Raw genomic sequence first — 13,458 nt, forward strand, 5'->3', positions numbered from 1 at the left:
AAGTAACTGCTCACAATACGTCAATTGAAAAAAATGTTAATGGTGATTATTTCAGGGTGAAAGAATTGTGAGCAATTTATTTCCTCTTCATGATTTTCTATGTCTTCTACATTTTGTATGAAAAATACACACAGATTTTGAAATTAAAAAAATGAAGAGGAAACAGAATGAACTCAAACCATTGGTCAAGTCTTTCTTATTCCTCATGTATTTCTAAACTATTGCAGCATTATTTTATCTACATTTTACATTAAAAAAATGCTCATTGTCTAAATTTCTGTAAAGTTTTCCCAGTGGCAAAGTAAAGACTTAATTTGTTAATCTATTCTGCTTCATGTTTTGTAGTCTAATAAGATCATAAAACAACTGTAAACTGCTCCATGATGATGGGTTTTTCCAAATATGCCTTCTGGATTTCCCAAACTCAAATCCGTATTTGCTATCTTATGAGGCACTTTCTGCTGAAGTGCTTCCCTAATTGTTTACAGCTGTCATCAGGTCTTAACCATGTGATCCGTTCTTTGACAGCAAAGAAAAGCACATTTCTCTTCTTCGCTGTTGAGGATAGATTTTTTTTTTCCCCCTTGCATCCAATAGTTTTTAAATATACAAATATAATATTGGGTGTGAATTTGTTTTATTTTTTAAAAGATTTTATTTATTTATTTGACAGAGAGAGAGAGCAAGTGAGCAAATGCACAAGCATGGGGAGCGGCAGGCAGAGGGAGAGAGGGAAGCAGGCTCCCCGCTGAGCAGAGAGCCCGACGTGGGACTCGATCCCAGGGATCTTAACCAATTGAACCACCCAGGCACCTCTTCATTTGTTTTAAAAAATGGTTTTCATTACTATTGTCTGGTCCCATTTAACTGAATGAACAGCACTCCATATGATGAAAAAAATCAAGACTATTCTCCTGCTTCTTTTAATAAGGAGAAATTTTTTTAATTAAACATTATGCTTTAGAAATATATTAATCATAATTCATGGAGATCTCATCAAATTTAACCCTGTTTATTATTATTTATATAAACTTTAAGACAAAACAACTTCAGATATTGTTTATTAGGATACATAACACATAGTATAAATAATAAACTTGTACATTCACAACATTTTGGGGATCGTAACTCTTGCTGGGACTCAGGGAGTGGAAAGGGTTTAGGATGGAGATTTCTTTAGCTGTATCCACAGTTGTTTTCACCAAAAAAGAGGGCAGACTGAAAGAACTGTTAGATCTGGGTAATGGAAAAATAACCATCTGTTATATCATCTTCTATAATTGTAATTAAAATATTTTTAATTAAAAAAATAAAAAGTAATTTAAGTGAAGCTGGTGCCATCAAGATGGCTAAGATAGAGTCACAGACAGCTAATGAGGTGATTCTTGAAATAAGCCAGGCCCATAAAGGAATCAGATGCTCCATAACCCACTCATGCCAGGGTTATTTTTAGGCCAAGAATTTGATGCAAGACATATATAAAACAGGACTGCACTTTCTTAATATGTTGTCTCTGGGCAAAAAAATAAGGCCCTAGTTTTGGCAATGTGTGCCTGATTTTTAGGCTCTTGTCGGAAATAGAAAGGTCTGAATCTGACTCTCTCTCTCCTGCTTTTGGGACCAAAGTCTGGAGAGAGGTGAGACTCATTAGAATCCAGATAAATCCACAGGACTTGGAATTTGCTTGACAAAGAGAATGTATCAAGGGATAGAAACTTTTCTTCCTATGGCCAGAGTTGACCTTTCCCAAAGATAGGGAAGAAATACCAACTGGAGATTTGAAGGAGAAGTCTATAAGAGCTTACATTCTAGCAAATGCAGCACTATGCAATTTACATAAAATCACAATCTCTGGAATTCCTATGCTGGCATTCCTGTGCTATACGTAAGATTTTCTAGGGCCTTCAGTGAAAGGACACTTACCTCCACTACAGCTCATGTGAATGTGGTCTGGGGAATACAGGCAAGGTTCTATACTGGGGGAAAGCAATGGTAATTATAATTGAATTGCAGGTCATGGTGGGGAGAGCAGTACAATTATGGAGAGATGGCATCTCAAGGGGGCATGGCTTTCCCATGCCCTATAGATTACTACAGAGAACATGGTCACCATTCCTCTAAACCAGTTCTCCAAATTTCCAATCAACTGATCTTTCTACAGGATTAAAGTCCAAATCTGGTAGATGATTAGGATTTCCAGTCACTTTTTTTAACATAGCAGATTCCCTGCCTCTACTCCCCCACCCCACGTCAAATACTCCCTTTTGAAACTTCAGCAGTATGGCCCTTTTGAGCAGGGGGTGTGGATGGGGTGGAAGAGGGATGGTTTGTGTGTATATATACGGTGTAAATGTGGTGTGTGCTGTGTGTGTGCTTGTGAGTTCTCAAGTGGTTGTGATACATTCTCTCTTTGGAGCTTGGATTAGAAAAATACTTAGGCTAAGTTATATACTACTGACACAATTCTGAGATTTACCTCACAAACATTTTTCATTATTAATGTATCAAGGCACCATTTTCTACTGCTAGAGATGGACCTGAGCAGAGAAGTTGGTAAATTTATTAAGAGGATAGTATCTTCTGTATTTTAGAGTAGAAACTGGTCTTGATTCTTGGGGCCAACTCTCTCATTTTGTTCTAGAAAGAATTACTGTGTTCAGGCTTTTAATTGTAAGACTGTTAAGTTCTGTGAGTACAGGGGATGTTTCTGTTATATACCACTGTATCCCAAATACTTGGTAGAGTGTCTGGCACATAGTATACCTTCAATGAATATTTGTTTAGGGCAAAGGAGACAGAATGCAGAGGTAGACTTTGTTCTCAGAAAATCCCAGTAGCAATGAAATGTCTAAATGCAGATGTTCCAGACTAAATCCATAATCCATCTGTGTCATGATGTAAAAGGCAATCTTCATCTGAGGCCCTAAGGGCCTGAGGATAATTGTGGGGTAGTTTGTTTGGCTATTTGTGTTGTCTCCCTTCCTTTGGATTAGGCTTTAGTGGAAAATTTTGGAGCTCTGATGTGACCCACAGAGAAAGGGAAAGAAAAGGAAATTTGAAGGGGACTCTCCAGTTTGGGAAAGAGAAGCTGCCCTCAGCCTCGCTCCCTCCCCTGCCCCCACTGCTCCCTTACCCAAGCAACCTGCAGGGCCTCAGGAGAAGTGTGGCCAGTAGGGCGCACTCTCTAAGAAGCCTGAACTAAAACAGTGACTACTGAGGCAGTCCCAAGTTTTAGTCTGCATTGTAATTCCTTGGGTGTCCTAAGCCTTAATGAAACCTATGTTAAAACCATAGGCCAATGTCAATTGGCAATGAGAATTAAGGTCTTACATGAACAGACATTTCACCAAAGAAGACATACAGATGGCCAACAGATACATGAAAAGATGCTCAACATCACTTACCATCAGGGAAATGCAAGTCAAAACCATAATGAGACACCACCTCACACCAGTCAGAGTGGCTAAAATAAACAACTCAGGACCAACAGATGTTGGCAAGAATGGGGAGGAAAGTGGAACCCTCTTACACTGTTGGTGGGAATGCAAACCGGTGCAGCCACTGGAGAAAACAGTATAGAGATTCCTCAAAAAATTAAAAATAGAACTACCTTATGACCCAGCTATCACACTACTGGCTATTTACCCAAAAAATACAAAAATGCTAATTCAAAGGGATACATGCACCCCCATGTTTATAGCAACATTATTTTCAATAGCCAAATTATGGAAGCAGCCCAAATGTCCACCGATAGATGAATGGATAAAGAAGATGTGGTATATATACACGATGGAATATTACTCAGCCATAAAAAAGAATGAAATCTTGCCATTTACAAGTATAATGCTAAGTGAAACAAGTCAGAGGAAGACAAATACTACATCATTTCACTCATACATGGAATTTAAGAAACAAAACAAATGATCAAATTGTGGAAAAAAAAGAAAGAAAGAGGGAGGCAAACCAGAAACAGACTCTTAACTACAGAGAATAAACTGATGGTTACCAGAGTGGAGATGGGTGGGGGGATGGATGAAATAGGTGATGGGGATTAAGAAGTGCACTTGTAGTGAGCACCAGGTGTTATATGGAAGTGTTGAATCACTATATTGCACACCTGAAACTTTTATACTACACTGTTGCTAACTAACTGGAATTAAAATAGACACTTCTAAAAAAGAGAACTACGGTCTGGGAATGGAAGCCACAACAGCATGGAGGGGCTATTCAGAGGCAGCAGAATGTAGAAAGCAAACAAAGTAGTCCAGAGCCATCACTGGAAATGGCCCTGCCAAGCACAAATCTCAATGGATTTGAAAAACAAGTAAGTACTTCCTGAAGCATTTAATGAACACTGGTAGACAGAATGCAAAATAAAATAACAGCTTTGAGCAGGAATTTGGAAAGAGGCCTTGGGATAAATATTTGGGGCTTTAAAGGGAAAGGTGTCTTTGGCAGGCTGGACAACTTGAAATTTGGAGTGAACCCAATGGTTGCTATGAGGATCTGAGCCTACTCTCCTTCTTAGATTAAGACTCTAACTACTATTTTAGTGTTTAGTCATTCCACAAGCATTCACGTATTTGCTAGTAGCAAAGAACTGTACTCACTGAAAAGGGATAAAGAAGACATATGTGCATATGTATATGTATATTTCTCCGTGCACCTATTCTAGACATGTACTAAATGTATATACATACATAAATAAATATATATGAACACATACATAAATGAAATCATAATAAACATCATTTTTAGGGGTGCCTGGGTGGTTCAGTCATTAAGCGTCTGCCTTTGGCTCAGGTCATGATCCTGGGGTACTGAGATCGAGCCCCGCATCAGGCTCCCTGCTCAATGGGAAGCCTGCTTCTCCCTCTCCCACTCCCCCACTGTGTTCCCTCTCTTGCTGTCTCTCTCTGTCAAATAGATAAATAAAATCTTTTAAAAAAATCATTTTTATAGCTGTGATTCACCCTTATTAATGGCTATATATTATGTCATAATAAAGTTTTCTTACTCATTCAGCTACTTAATGAATATTTATTGAATGCCTATAAATCAGTTAGAATTCATTCAGCTATAAGTAACAGAAAATCTCAAATGCAAGGCCAGGCTTGCCCCAAAATGACTGGGAGCTCACTGTAAACAACCAAGTATCTGAGACTGGGAACCCCCTTTCTCTCAGCGGGGAGGCTATGTCTCACCTTGGCGCCCCACAGGACTCATGGCTTCCTCTATCTCATGGACCTCAAGGCAGCTCTGTTCCCAGAAGACTCCTGTGACACCTGGTAACCCCAAAGCTAAGCAGTTTATGTATTATACCACTGACAAGGCTGTTCTCAATGCTTGCACTCTAAGAAGAGGAAGAGTAGAGACCCACACTGCATGCTCCAAAGACTGCTAGGTCCCTGAATGTTTCCCAGCATGATGATGGGAAGATGAGGACTGGTCCTTCTCTTCTCTTGCCAAGCTTGGGTGTGGGGGAGCGGGGTGGGGGAGGTGGCTGCTGGTATTGGTTCAATGGCTAGACTACATCAGGGACAATGTTTCAGCTATTTTCTTGGCCTTTGTCCCACACTTATTGCCTTGTGGTTACAAGATACCTGCTATTTGCTATTTTGATTTGTAATTTTTAAAATGCAGATATATGGTACATGGACTTCAAATTATACTCTTGTTATGGAGCCTGCAAAGGTTAAGGGTAAGCCTGTTTGTCCCTCCATTTAAAACAATTCAGCAAGCCAATCAATGATCTCCACATTTCTGAACTGAATAATTCATAGTCCTCATTTCCGCTGACCAGCAACATTTGACATAGTCAATCTCTCTCTGTTTTTTGAAACACTTTTTTTCACTTAGTTTCTAGGATAAAACTCTTCCTCGATTCTTCTCCTTCCTCATTGGCCACTTCTTTCCCATCTCCTTTGGGGGGCCCTCCTAATCTTTCCAGCTTCTGAATGCTGGAGGGCCCAAAGATCCAGTCCTAAGAACTTTTCTCATTCTTTGTGTGATCTCATTCAAGTTTCATAGCTTATTTCACTGACAATTTTAAATTTCTCTCTCCAATTCTTGAAACCCAGATTTATTTATCCATTTACCTCTTGACTTCCCAGTTGATACTTTAATAGCCATCTCAAACTTAATATGAGTAAAACCGAAATCCTTATACCTCAAACCCTTCTTTCAAAACCCTGCTCCTCCACAGACTTCCCCATAAGAGTGGCAATATCCTTTGTTGAGTTACTCAAAGCAGAAATGTGTGGTTACTCTTGATTTCTCTTTTAATTTCTCCCATTCAATCCATTTAGAAACCTATGGGGTCTAGCTTTTGTTTATTATTATTATTATTCAAATAAAATTAACATACAGTGTTATATTAGTTATAGTTGCACAATATAATGATTCAACAATTCTATATATTTCTCAGTGCTTATCAAGATAAGTGTACTCTTAATCCCCTTTATCTATTTCACCCATCCCCCTACTCACCTCCCTCGGGCAACCACCAGTTTTTTCACTATATTTAAGAGTCTTGTTTTTTGTCTTTCTTTGTTCAATTGTTTTGTTTATTAAATTCTACATACAAGTGAAATCATATGGTTTCATCTTTTTTTGACTGACTTATTTTGCTTAGCATTATACCCTCTAGGTCCATCCATGTTGTTACAAATGGCAAGATTTCATTCTCTTTCATAGCTGATATTCCATTGTGTATATACACCACATCTTCTCTATCCATTCATCTATTGATGGACACGGGTTGCTTCAACATCTTAGTTGTCGTAAATAATGTTGCAGTAAACATAGGGGTGCATATATCTTTTCCAATTAGTGTTTTGGTTTTCCTTGGGTAAATAAATACCCAGTAGTAGAATTACTAGACTATATGGTAATTCTATTTTTAATTTTTTGAGGAACCTCCATATTGTTTTTCACAGTGGCTGCACCAATTTGCATTCCATTCCCATCAACAGTGTACAAGGATTCTGTTTTTTCTACATCCTCGCCAACACTTATTTCTTGTGTTATTGATTTTAGCCATTCTGACAGATAACATCTCATTGTGGTTTTAATTTGCATTACCATGATGCTTAGTGATATTGAGCATCTCTTCCTGTGTCTTTTGGGCACCTATTGGCTCCATCTTCAACATAAATTCAGGATCTGTTACAACCTCAAATGCCTCTACCCTGGTCTAAGCACTTACCATTGCTCACCTGATTAATATAAGAGCCTCCTAACTCTATTTCTTACTTCAGTTCTTGTTCCCTATAGTCTTTTGTCAACAGTGCCCAAGTGACTATTTTAAAACATGTCAGATTTTGAACAAAAGATAAAGTCCTGAAGTTTAAGTTCAGTGGTTCTTAATACATGGTTAAAATATATAACAATATAACATATTTCACAAAGTGTAATAATTTGCCATGTACTCCTTTTTTAAAAAGATTTTATTTATTTATTTGACAGAGAGAAAGAGAGAGCACGAGCAGAGGGAAGGGACAGAGGCAGAAGGAGAAGCAGACTCCCCAGGCTGAGCAAGGAGCCCGATGTGGGACTTGATCCCAGGACCCTGGGATCATGACCTGAGCCAAAGGCAGACGCTTAACCAGCTGAGTCACCCAGGCGTCCCTGCCATGTACTCCTGATCAATTATAGCAGATGCAGCACCTTCTCCCTGCCCTACTCCTTTTATTTGCATTTGCAGAATTTTAAGTATCAAGTCCTTGGCAAAGTTTCTAATTCCAAAAGTGACTCTCCAGTTCCAGAAATAGGTTATCATTATTGCTATTAATATTTAGTGAATTCCTGCTCCCAATAAAAACATGCTTATGAGGTTTGAATATAAACAGCTTGGTCTATTCATTATTGACTTAAGGTCCAAGTAATTTATTCTTCCTAAGTACTCAGGAGGAATATGCCTATTGATATGCCTATTTTCTAACTCAATGTGAAAGCATAGTGTGATCAAATTAAGATAAAAACTCCAACTGGACACATTGTTCTGTCTTTCTAACTTTACGTGAATATTGCTCTTAATTTCTAAGCCTTCTTACTGTTATTTCACTGCGAGAAGGCACGGCTTTAATCTAGGAACTATAACTAACCAGTTTATTATATCCAGCCATAATTATGTATAAGTTATTTATTAAAATAAAAGGAAAGAGAAATATGAGAATATCACTAAGGTCCTATATATATTTACTAGGTATTTTATAAAAAGCATCTCATTAGTTTTCAGAATATTCTTAAAATAACTCAATTACATATTACTGTTCTCATTTTGCAGAGGAGGAAATTGAGGTTTAAAAAGAGTAAGAAATTGACATAGATCAGAACAAGATCCAGTTCTGTCTGACTCCAAAACCAGGCTGTTTGTACTATATCATACCACCTCTTATCTTTTCTTAGTTCTTTATTTCATAAAGATGAAGGATATCAAACCAAATCCCTTGATTCCCACTTTATATGGGATTATGTCTTGCTTCTCTTTCCCACAGACCAAATGTTGATCCCAATACTCATCAACTCTCTATAGTATTTAAGTCCACATTTTAAAATTTGCTGTTGATTTTCACCATATTTCTACAACCTTTAAGTCATGGGGGTCCTGCCTTCAACTTACTAATTAAATAATACTAACCACAGTTAACATAAAGTATCTAATTCTAATTCATAGTCACTCTTTTCTGGTACTACATAGGAAGCATGGTTCGAGTAGTTTTCCACCCTCAAAAGACCCCCATCCCCCATTTGCTGACCTACAAGGATGCTACCATTTAGAAATTCAACTGTTTCTTTTTCATATATCCCCTATTAAAGTTCTCATATCCTAAGCAGAGTTTCCATTTTGAGTACTCATAAGCTAACATGACAGTAGAGCAATCTTTCAGATTCTTTCTAAACTGTTAGGCTCTGCAGAGCTAAGAAAGGAGAACAAAGCTGCCTTAGAGAGTCATTGAGAGGGCACCAAAGACGAAGTTCCCTTACATCACAATTTTGCTTCACTTCCCCTTTAACTGCCCAACAGCCTTGAAAATGGATCTCAATGGTGGTGTCATGATCTGTTTAACCTCCACCATGGCTTTATTCAGGTATAAAGAGCAATCCAACTCTTAAAAAGAAAAACTTCCAACCAAATTTGGTTGCCTAATAGCATATGATTCTGAATCATTTTCCCATCTCTGACACTGAAGTAATCTGGCATTATTGTTTTTTTTTTCAAAACTTTGCTATCAAAAGTCATTTAACCACGGGGCATTTACTACCCAACAACCACACCCGAGGCCCATACCCTGAACAGCTTCAGGGGGATCCTGGGGCTTCCCAAGAGGGGGCTGTGGGGGTGGGTGGCCACCGTGGTAATAACAGAAAGATCACTGGCCTCAAAGCCAAAAACCCGTAGTTTGAATCACAGCTCCACCATTTACCATCTCTCTGACTCAGGGCAAGTCACTTAACCTCCCTGTATTTCAGTTGCTCCATCTAAAACCTGGACATAATATGGTCCACTTCACAGAACTTTTTCCAAGAATGACATGTGAGAATACTTAGCCGAAGAAACACTAACAAAGGGAAGGCGCTCTATGAAGTTGTTTCTTTTTAAGTTAGACACAGTCTGTTTTTCCTCTGTGATCATGGGATAAAGAGACTTGAATAATTTAGAGTAATCCCTTTTCCCTGATAACCCTCCCCCTCCCAGATTCTGGAGCCTGAACCCCAGATTTACAGGCACATGCTAAAAAGGCTATAACAGTCAAACACCAAATGCTTAATTTCAAGAGAACAAAACAATTTCTACTTCATTTGTGCATTCAATTGTGCTAGATTTTATACTTACTGGGAAGCCACCATATTCCAGCAGGTGCTTGTCCTGGAAATAAAGTGATGAATAGACAAACAACATCCATGCCCTAACAAAGCTCACAGTCTACTGGGGGCTTAGGCATTAAGTAGCAATCCTCACATTTAATAACAATAATTATAACTGTTACACGTGCTACGAGCTAAGACTTGAGAAACAAAACGCATGACTTCAGCTTACTCATTCGTCTCATTATTTGTATGTGGTTCTATCCTAGGTAATGTCAGACATCTAAAGATGAGGCACAAGTACTCCCTGCTTTTAAAGGGCATATGACCTCATAAGGAAGACTTACATGGACATAAATAATTATGAAATAAGGTCAATTATGATAGGCTATAATGCAGACACTCTTGTGTCCATTGGTAGCAAGAAATGCAGCTTCTTCTTTATACCCTTTATTTGGCCTTTGGGAGGAAAACAGAAGTTCACATTCCTTTTACTATTTATTCAACAGGTGTCAAAAGAACTCTTCTGACAAAATTAATAGTTCACTACTGAGAATTCCATGGTTTAAATGCATGTTAAAAGCAATCTTTAAAGACTGAGGCTATGTCATTGCTTCCCTCCTAAGATTTGAAAATCTCACTGTCTTAGTTTGGACTGCTATGACATAGTAGAGACTGTGTTTTATTCCTCAGAGCTTTGGAAGCTCGACGTTCCAGACCAGTGTGTCAGCATGGCTGGGTTCTTGGTGAAGGCCCTCTCACTGTTTTGCAGACCTCATCCTCTCATTCATGGCAGAATGAGCGAGAGGACGGGAAACACTCTGCTGTCACTTCCTGTGAGGGTACTATTCCCATTTATGATCTAATCCCCTCCCAAAGGCCCCACCTCCTAATACCATCACACCAGGGAGTAGGATATCAACATATGAATTCTGAGGAACACAAATACTTAGTCCAGGGCACTAATCAATGGATTTAATTATTTCATTATTTTCCCTCGATTTTTTTTTATTACTGTCCCCTCTTTGGAGGAGTTTCCATATAAATTTAGTTTGGAAGAGAGGGGCTGCATAAAAGCTTTCGATTGATCTTGAATTTTGTTTGTTAGGTCATGTGGTCAAACTGTAGCATAAACTGGGCTCCTTAAACATTAAAATCAATATCAAGGCCAAGTTGGGTACATTTCACACAGGGTAGATGGATAAGCCAAGATTATTTTTTTTCTCTTCTTAAAATTCAAGTGTTCTCTTCATAATAAAAATATACATAAATGATCTTCTCTTTCTATACTGAAAGATTGAGGGAACATGTATAACAAGAGCACTGAGCAGCAACTTCCAGACTAATGGGACTTAACAAGGATGATCTATTAATCTGTTATAAGCCATTTCTGTGAATTCTGCTGCCAATAAAAGGATGAAATATCCTTACTGGTATCTAAAATGAATGACTACAACTATGTTACAACTAATATTAATTAGATTAAAATTTCTGGGGAAAAAATTAAGGTATTTGGCAAAGACATTTTTTTTCACTTATTTATGACCCAATATGGTATACTGTAACCCAGAAAAACACACAGGTTCTTCTCACTTACAAAATACATGATAGTAACTCTAGGATTAACATAGTCCCTAAGAATAAAGTCTACTTTATGAAAATTCAATCTTTTAAAAAAAATTCATCAATCATGCAAAACAGACTGGATGACAAAACACTGTTCTGTGGGCAACTGCCTTTTATGCAAGTGCATAAAAGTTAACAAAGGAAAACTCTGTCTTCTCCCTAGCGCTTCTGTTTCTATCTTTTCTCCTCTTAGTATTAGTCTCCCTATTCATTTCCACCCATTTCTGGAGCCCTGTTGTTCTCCTCACTTTCCCTGACCCTGTCCTATATAAATAATCAAAACAACACAAAACAAAATCTGAAAAGATCCAATGAACAGTTACAGTTACATACTGATTAGCAATTACTCTTTATTTTTTTTTTAAAGATTTTATTTATTTGAGACAGAGAGAATGAGAGAGAGAGCACATGAGAGGGGGGAGGGTCAGAGGGAGAAGCAGGCTCCCTGCCGAGCAGGGAGCCCGATGCGGGACTCGATCCAGGGACTCCAGGATCATGACCTGAGCCGAAGGCAGTCGCTTAACCAACTGAGCCACCCAGGCGCCCAGCAATTACTCTTTAATTAAAAATGCATTCAAACTAAAGAACTGTCTCATTGAGGACTTTACTTTTTCAAGTTTTTAAAGGAAAAAAAAATGTTCTCCTTAAATCTGGCCTTTCAAAGTTAATACAAAAAAAATATTAAATTTTGCCCTCATCTGGAATGGACAAAGACTTTCCATCCTGGGGCAATTCTGAATTTCCTTTTTTTCAAGTTTTGCCTCTCTTAGCCAATGGCTCCACAAAGCCAGCTCATCATTTTGTGTCAGTGATCCAGAAATCATTCTTGAATGATAACTGTCTCTTATTCTTCATTGTTTCTCTTATCTACTCCTGTGTAATAAAACTCTCCCAAAGTTAGTGGCTAAAAGTAACAAAGATCTATGATTTCTCATGACTGTGGATTAGTTGGGCAGTTCCTCTAGTGATTTCTTCTGAGCTCACTAACGAGGCAGCTTTCAGTGGAAAGTTTAGATAGAATGTTCCTTACTCTGGCAGACAATGGCGGCTATCAGCTGGGTGCCCAAAATCTCCTTTTCCCCTGATCCTCCTATCTGCTAGACTGGCTTCTTTACCTGGCCATCTCAGACAGTGTTCTACAGGGCCAAAAGTAGAAGCTTCAAGCTCAGAGGTCATATAACATCATTTCCATAATGTGTTTTATTTTTCTTCATAGCACTTAACATCACATCCATAATTTGAGGATGTACATTAATGGACTTATTTATTTCTCTATCACTAGAATACAACTTTGTGAGAACAGGGGCTTTGTCTTTTTACCTCAGTACCTAAGCATCTATAACAGTGTCTGGCACAGAACAGGAGCTCTATGATTAATTACTGAATGAATATAAGAATGTATCTTCTTCTTCGTCACCAGGTCCTGTCAATTCAGTATTCTAAGAGCCAATTACCAGATTTCCATTAAGTCTCCCAGGGATACTGAAATGGACTCCTAACCCATCTTCCTTGCTCAGGCTCTTTCCCCACCTTCAGTCTACTTTCCATGTAAATCTGAGGGTTACTTCTGAAGAAGTCTCATCATAGTATTTCTCTGCTTCAGAACTTCAGTAGCTCCCTTTCTGCCAATAAAATAACATCCAAACCCTCACCATGGAATTCAGAGCCTTCATGACATGATCTGAATCTCTCTTTCCTGCCCCTGTTCCTCTCCAGCTACCCCCCTCCCAACCCACAAATCTTGCTTCCAATGTACATTGACCGCACACCTGTTTTCTCATCACTGAATGCTCCAGGCTGTTTGATATAATTTGCTCCTTACTGTCTCTGGATGACAAACTCCTGCTCATCTTCAAGATCAAGCATTTTTATCACCTCTCCACTGGAAACTTGCCCAACATCCCATTTACTCTGGGTTTCCTCAGAATTTTGAACCCAGCTAAATAAACTGTTTTATTATAATTGTTTCCTTATGTATCTGTCCAATATACTAACAAACCATTATCTCCTTGTGTCTTTTCT

This window comes from Halichoerus grypus, chromosome 12, assembly GCF_964656455.1.
Source record: "Halichoerus grypus chromosome 12, mHalGry1.hap1.1, whole genome shotgun sequence".
Lineage (NCBI taxonomy): Eukaryota > Metazoa > Chordata > Mammalia > Carnivora > Phocidae > Halichoerus > Halichoerus grypus.